Source organism: Penaeus japonicus, unplaced genomic scaffold (assembly GCF_977035675.1).
Source record: "Penaeus japonicus unplaced genomic scaffold, GWHDUDI00000001_assembly GWHDUDI00000011, whole genome shotgun sequence".
Lineage (NCBI taxonomy): Eukaryota > Metazoa > Arthropoda > Malacostraca > Decapoda > Penaeidae > Penaeus > Penaeus japonicus.
In genome coordinates this window covers 40,607-48,963 of record NW_028234413.1, presented here as the reverse complement: position 1 = coordinate 48,963, position 8,357 = coordinate 40,607, and positions in this window count along the sequence as shown.

Below are 8,357 nucleotides of genomic sequence, written 5' to 3'. Positions count from 1 at the left end.
GTCATTATTTAACTGTTATAAGTCCAATTTTTGCAAAGATACAAAATTAGCACAATGAAATGTCCAATATGTCCCTACACCTACCATATACACTCATCTCTAAAACTAAAAACAGAGTATTTGTCATTGTTCTAATGAACTTCCATTATTTTTATACCTATCTCTAAAACTCAGAACAATGAGTATTTGTCAAAGATTTAACTAGTTAAATGGTCATTTTTGCAAAGGTCCAAAAGTCGCACAATGAGATGTCCAATATGTCTCTACACCTACCATATACTCATCTCTAAAACTAAAAACAGAGTATTTGTCCATCGTTCTAATGAACGTCCATTTTTGTATACCTATCTCTAAAACTAAGAACAGTGAGTATTTGTCATTATTTAAGTGTTATAAGTCCAAGTTTTGCAACGATCCAAACTTAGAACAATGCGATGGCCAATATGTCCCTACACCTACCATATACACTCATCTCTAAAACTAAAAACAGAGTATTTATCATCATGCTAATGCTCGTCCATATTGTATATCTATCTCTAAAACTCAGAACAATGAGTATTTGTCATCATTTAACTAGTAAAAGTCCATGTTTTGCAAAGGTCCAAAAAGTCGCACAATGAGATGTCCAATATGTCTCTACACCTACCATATACGCTCATCTCTAAAACTAAAAACAGAGTATTTGTCATTGTTCTAATGAACGTCCATTTTTGTATACCTATCTCTAAAGCTAAGAACAGTGAGTATTTGTCATTATTTAAGTGTTATAAGTCCAATTATATCAAAGATCCAACATTAGCACAATGAGATGTCCAATATGTCCCTACACCTACCATATACACTCATCTCTAAAACTTATAAACAGAGTATTTATCATCATGCTAATGCTCGTCCATATTTTATAACTATCTCTAAAACTCAGAACAAGTGAGTATTTGTCATATTTAACTAGTAAAAGTCCATTTTCTGCAAAGGTGTAAAATTAGCACAATGTGATGTCAAATATTCACTACACCTACCATATAAACTCCTCTAAAACTAAAAAAAGAGTATTTATCATCGTCATAATGAACGTACATTTTTGTATACCTATCTCTAAAACTAAGAACAGTGAGTATTTTGTCATTATTTAAGTATTATAAGTCCATTTTTTTGTAAAGATCCAAAATTAGAACAATGAGATGTCCAATATGTCCATACACCTACTATATACCCTCATCTCTAAAACTAAAAGCAGAGTATTTATCATCGTTCTAATAAACGTCCATTATTTCTATACCTATCTCTAAAACTAAGAACAGTGAGTATTTGCCATGATTTAACTAGTATATGGTCATTTTTGCAAAGGTCCAAAAAGTAGCACAATGAGATGTCCAAAATGTCTCTACACCTACCACATACGTTCATCTCTAAAACTAAAAACAGAGTATTTGTCATTGTTCTAATGAACGTCCATTTTTGTATACCTATCTCTAAAGCTAAGAACAGTGAGTATTTGTCATTATTTATGTATTATAAGTCCAATTTTTGCAAAGATCCAAAATTAGAACAATGAGATGTCCAATATGTCCCTACACCTACCATATACACTCATCTCTAAAACTAAAAATAAAGTATTTATCATCGTTCTAATGAACGTCCTGTATACCTATCTCTAAAACTAAGAACAGTTGGTATTTGTCATCATTTAACTAGTATAAGTCCATTTTTTGCAAAGGTCCAAAAAGTAGCACAATGAGATGTCCAAAATGTCCCTACACCTACCATATACACTCATCTATAAAACTAAAAACAGAGTATTTATCATCGTTCTAATGAACGTCCATTTTTGTATACCTATGTCTTAAACTAAGAACAGTGAGTATTTGTCATTATTTAAGTAGTATAAGTACAATTTTTGCAAAGATCCAAAATTAGCACAATGAAATGTCCAATATGTCCCTACACCTACCATATACACTCATCTCTAAAACTAAAAACAGAGTATTTATCATCGTGCTAATGATCGTCCATTTTGTAAACCTATCTCTAAAACTAAGAACAGTGAGTATTTCTCATCATTTAACTATTATAAGTCCATCTTTTGCAAAGGTCCATAAAGTAACAAAATGAGATCTCCAAAATGTCCCTACACCTACCATATACACTCATCTCTAAAACTAAAAACAGAGTATTTGTCATTGTTCTAATGAACGTCCATTTTTGTATACCTATCTCTAAAGCTAAGAACAGTGAGTATTTGTCATTATTTAAGTATTATAAGTCCAATTTTTGCAAAGATCCAAAATTAGAACAATGAGATGTCCAATATGTCCCTACACCTACCATATACACTCATCTCTAAAACTAAAAACAGAGTATTTGTCATTGTTCTAATGAACTTCCATTATTTTTATACCTATCTCTAAAACTAAGATCAGTGAGTATTTGCCATGATTTAACTAGTATATGGTCATTTTTGCAAAGGTCCAAAAAGTCGCACAATGAGATGTCCAATATGTCTCTACACCTACCATATACGCTCATCTCTAAAACTAAAAACAGAGTATTTGTCATTGTTCTAATGAACGTCCATTTTTGTATACCTATCTCTAAAGCTAAGAACAGTGAGTATTTGTCATTATTTAAGTATTATAAGTCCAATTTTTGCAAAGATCCAAAATTAGAACAATGAGATGTCCAATATGTCCCTACACCTACCATATACACTCATCTCTAAAACTAAAAACAGAGTATTTATCATCATGCTAATGCTCGTCCATATTGTATATCTATCTCTAAAACTCAGAACAATGAGTATTTGTCATCATTTAACTAGTAAAAGTCCATGTTTTGCAAAGGTCCAAAAAGTCGCACAATGAGATGTCCAATATGTCTCTACACCTACCATATACGCTCATCTCTAAAACTAAAAACAGAGTATTTGTCATTGTTCTAATGAACGTCCATTTTTGTATACCTATCTCTAAAGCTAAGAACAGTGAGTATTTGTCATTATTTAAGTATTATAAGTCCAATTTTTGCAAAGATCCAAAATTAGAACAATGAGATGTCCAATATGTCCCTACACCTACCATATACACTCATCTCTAAAACTAAAAACAGAGTATTTATCATCATGCTAATGCTCGTCCATTATTTTTATACCTATCTCTAAAACTCAGAACAATGAGTATTTGTCATCATTTAACTAGTAAAAGTCCATGTTTTGCAAAGGTCCAAAAAGTCGCACAATGAGATGTCCAATATGTCTCTACACCTACCATATACGCTCATCTCTAAAACTAAAAACAGAGTATTTGTCATTGTTCTAATGAACGTCCATTTTTGTATACCTATCTCTAAAGCTAAGAACAGTGAGTATTTGTCATTATTTAAGTATTATAAGTCCAATTTTTGCAAAGATCCAAAATTAGAACAATGAGATGTCCAATATGTCCCTACACCTACCATATACACTCATCTCTAAAACTAAAAACAGAGTATTTGTCATTGTTCTAATGAACTTCCATTATTTTTATACCTATCTCTAAAACTAAGATCAGTGAGTATTTGCAAAGATTTAACTAGTATATGGTCATTTTTGCAAAGGTCCAAAAAGTCGCACAATGAGATGTCCAATATGTCTCTACACCTACCATATACGCTCATCTCTAAAACTAAAAACAGAGTATTTGTCATTGTTCTAATGAACGTCCATTTTTGTATACCTATCTCTAAAGCTAAGAACAGTGAGTATTTGTCATTATTTAAGTATTATAAGTCCAATTTTTGCAAAGATCCAAAATTAGAACAATGAGATGTCCAATATGTCCCTACACCTACCATATACACTCATCTCTAAAACTAAAAACAGAGTATTTATCATCATGCTAATGCTCGTCCATATTGTATATCTATCTCTAAAACTCAGAACAATGAGTATTTGTCATCATTTAACTAGTAAAAGTCCATGTTTTGCAAAGGTCCAAAAAGTCGCACAATGAGATGTCCAATATGTCTCTACACCTACCATATACGCTCATCTCTAAAACTAAAAACAGAGTATTTGTCATTGTTCTAATGAACGTCCATTTTTGTATACCTATCTCTAAAGCTAAGAACAGTGAGTATTTGTCATTATTTAAGTATTATAAGTCCAATTTTTGCAAAGATCCAAAATTAGAACAATGAGATGTCCAATATGTCCCTACACCTACCATATACACTCATCTCTAAAACTAAAAACAGAGTATTTGTCATTGTTCTAATGAACTTCCATTATTTTTATACCTATCTCTAAAACTAAGATCAGTGAGTATTTGCAAAGATTTAACTAGTATATGGTCATTTTTGCAAAGGTCCAAAAAGTCACACAATGAGATGTCCAATATGTCTCTACACCTACCATATACGCTCATCTCTAAAATTAATAACAGAATATTTATCATCGTTCTAATGAACGTCCATTTTTGTATACCTATCTCTAAAACTAAGAACAGTGAGTATTTGTCATTATTTAAGTATTGCAAGTCTAATTTTTGCAAAGATCTAAAATTAAAACAATGAAATGTCCAATATGTCCCTATACCTACATATACACTCATCTCTAAAACTAAAAACAGAGTATTTGTCATTGTTCTAATGAACTTCCGTCCATATTTATACCTATCTCTAAAGCTAAGATCAGTGAGTATTTGCCATGATTTAACTAGTAAAAGATATAGATGGGTCATTTTTGCAAAGGTCCAAAAAGTCGCACAATGAGATTCCAATATGTCTCTACAAAAATGTCTCTAAAACAATAAATACAACCTACCATATACGCTCATCTCTAAAATCTCTACAACTAAAAACCATAGGAGAGTATTTGTCATTGTTCTAATGAAACGTCCATTTTTGTATAGTAATAATACCTATCTCTAAAGCTAAGAACAGTGAGTATTTGTCATTATTTAAGTATTAATAATATTAAGTCCAATTTTTGCAAAAGATTGATCCAAAATTAGAACAATGAGATGTCCAATATGTCCCTACACAATACTACACCCCTACTACCATATACACTCATCTCTAAAAAAACACTAAAAACAGAGTATTTGTCATTGTTCTAATGAACTTCCATTATTTTATACTATCTCTAAAACTCAGATCAGTGAGTATTTGCAAAGATTTAAACTAGTATATGGTCATTTTTGCAACTCGATGGTCCAAAAAGTCGCACAATGAGATGTCCAATATGTCTTTTTCTCTACACCTACCCATATACGCTCATCTCTAAAATAAAAACAGAGTATTTGTCATTGTTCTAATGAACGTCCATTTTTGTATACCTATCTCTAAAGCTAAGAACAGGTGAGTATTTTCATTATTTAAGTATTATAAGTCCAATTTTTGCAAAGATCCAAAATTAGAACAATGAGATGTCCAATATGTCCCCTCACCTACCATATACACTCATCTCTAAAACTAAAAACACAGTATTTAATCATCATGCTAATGCTCGTCCTATATTGTATATCTATCTCTAAACTCAGAACAATGAGTATTTGTCATCATTTAACTAGTAATAAAGTCCATGTTTTGCAAAGGTCCAAAAAGTCGCACACATGAGCGAAATGTCCAATATGTCTCTACACCTACCATATACGCTATCTCTCTCTAAAAGCTAAAAACAGAGTATTTGTCATTGTTCTAATGAACGTCCATTTTGTATTGTATACCTATCTCTAAAGCGTAAGAACAGAGAGGGAGGCGATTATTTGTCATTATTTAAGTATTATAAGTCCAATTTTGCAAAGATCCAAAAATTAGAACAATAACAATGAGATGATCCCAATATATGTCCTCAACCTACTATTACCTCATCTCTAAACTAAAAACTAAAAACAGAGTATTTATCATCATGCTAATGCTCGTCCATATTGTATATCTATCTCTAAAACTCAGAACAATGAGTATTTGTCATCATTTAACTAGTAAAAGTCCATGTTTTGCAAAGGTCCAAAAAGTAGCACAATGAAATGTCCAATTTGTCCATATATACTTATCTCTAAAACTAAAAACAGAGTATTTATCAATGTTCTAATGAACGTCGATGTATGTATACCTATGGCTAAAACTGATGCCAGTAAGTATTTGTAATTATTTAAATTTTTTAAGTCCATTTTTTGCAAAGGTCCAAAAAGTCACATTTCGGGACGTCCAAAATGTCACTACACCCTACAATGTTTAATGAACGTCGATTGTTAGGTTAGGCTGAAAACTGTAGGTTAGGTTTAAATTATTTAAATTTTATAAGTCCATTTTTTGCAAAGGTCCAAAAAGTCACATTTCGGGATGTCCAAAATGTCACTACACCTAACATTAGGTTAGGTTAGGTTAGGTTAGGTTAGGTTAGGTTAGGTTAGGTTAGGTTTAGGTTTAGGTTAGGCTAGGTTAGGTTTAGGTTAGGTTAGGTTGGGGGTGGGGGGGGGGGGGGGGGGTTTAGGTTAGGTTAGGTTTAGTGTTAGGGTAGGTGAGGTTAGGTTAGGTTAGGTTAGGTTAAGGTTTAGGTTAGGTTAGGTTAGGTTAGGTTTAGGTTCTTTTTACGGACCGGAGACTCGCAACTAAGAGAATGTAACTCAAAACAACATCATATGATGACAGCCTGCATCAAATGCCTCACTAGACTTCGGAAACGAACTTCAAACTTGAAGTCGTCCCGGCGGGGAATCGAACCCCTGACCAGCCGCATGGTGGTCGGCGCCCATACCGACCGAGCCACGACGACCCGACAAAAGGATGGAGGCTCTCGATCGTGCCATGTTACTAGAGGGGTTACCACCCTACCTCTAGGGGACTGTAGTCTACACCATTACAGCTCGTACAGGTTCCCACCATCCCCGCGGGCGCTCGCGTGGCCGGTACACATGGTACGCGACTGCAGCTTGGTCATGACAGAGAGAGGCGTGTGTCGAGACTCTGAGGATCGGCCACTGTGTCTCTTAGGATCCCCAAGGGGGATTCTGTAGGTCTCTCCCAAATGGGTTAGGTTCTTTTTACGGAACGGAGAGTCGCAACTAAGAGAAAGTAACTCAACACAACATCATCTCTTGACAGCCTGCATCAACTGCCCCACTAAACTTCCGGAAACGAACTTCAAACTTGAAGTCGTCCCGGCGGGGAATCGAACCCCTGACCAGCCGCATGGTGGTCGGCGCCCATACCGACCGAGCCACGACGACCCGACAAAAGGATGGAGGCTCTCGATCGTGCCATGTTACTAGAGGGGTTACCACCCTACCTCTAGGGGACTGTAGTCTACACCATTACAGCTCGTACAGGTTCCCACCATCCCCGCGGGCGCTCGCGTGGCCGGTACACATGGTACGCGACTGCAGCTTGGTCATGACAGAGAGAGGCGTGTGTCGAGACTCTGAGGATCGGCCACTGTGGCCTCTGAGGATCCCCAAGGGGGGATGCTGTAGGTCTCTCCAGAATGGGTTAGGTTCTTTTTACGGAACGGAGAGTCGCAACTAAGAGAAAGTAACTCAACACAACATCATCTCTTGACAGCCTGCATCAACTGCCCCACTAAACTTCCGGAAACGAACTTCAAACTTGAAGTCGTCCCGGCGGGGAATCGAACCCCTGACCAGCCGCATGGTGGTCGGCGCCCATACCGACCGAGCCACGACGACCCGACAAAAGGATGGAGGCTCTCGATCGTGCCATGTTACTAGAGGGGTTACCACCCTACCTCTAGGGGACTGTAGTCTACACCATTACAGCTCGTACAGGTTCCCACCATCCCCGCGGGCGCTCGCGTGGCCGGTACACATGGTACGCGACTGCAGCTTGGTCATGACAGAGAGAGGCGTGTGTCGAGACTCTGAGGATCGGCCACTGTGTCTCTTAGGATCCCCAAGGGGGGATTCTGTAGGTCTCTCCCAAATGTTTAGGTTCTTTTTACGGAACGGAGAGTCGCAACTAAGAGAAAGTAACTCAACACAACATCATCTCTTGACAGCCTGCATCAACTGCCCCACTAAACTTCCGGAAACGAACTTCAAACTTGAAGTCGTCCCGGCGGGGAATCGAACCCCTGACCAGCCGCATGGTGGTCGGCGCCCATACCGACCGAGCCACGACGACCCGACAAAAGGATGGAGGCTCTCGATCGTGCCATGTTACTAGAGGGGTTACCACCCTACCTCTAGGGGACTGTAGTCTACACCATTACAGCTCGTACAGGTTCCCACCATCCCCGCGGGCGCTCGCGTGGCCGGTACACATGGTACGCGACTGCAGCTTGGTCATGACAGAGAGAGGCGTGTGTCGAGACTCTGAGGATCGGCCACTGTGTCTCTTAGGATCCCAAGGGGGGATTCTGTAGG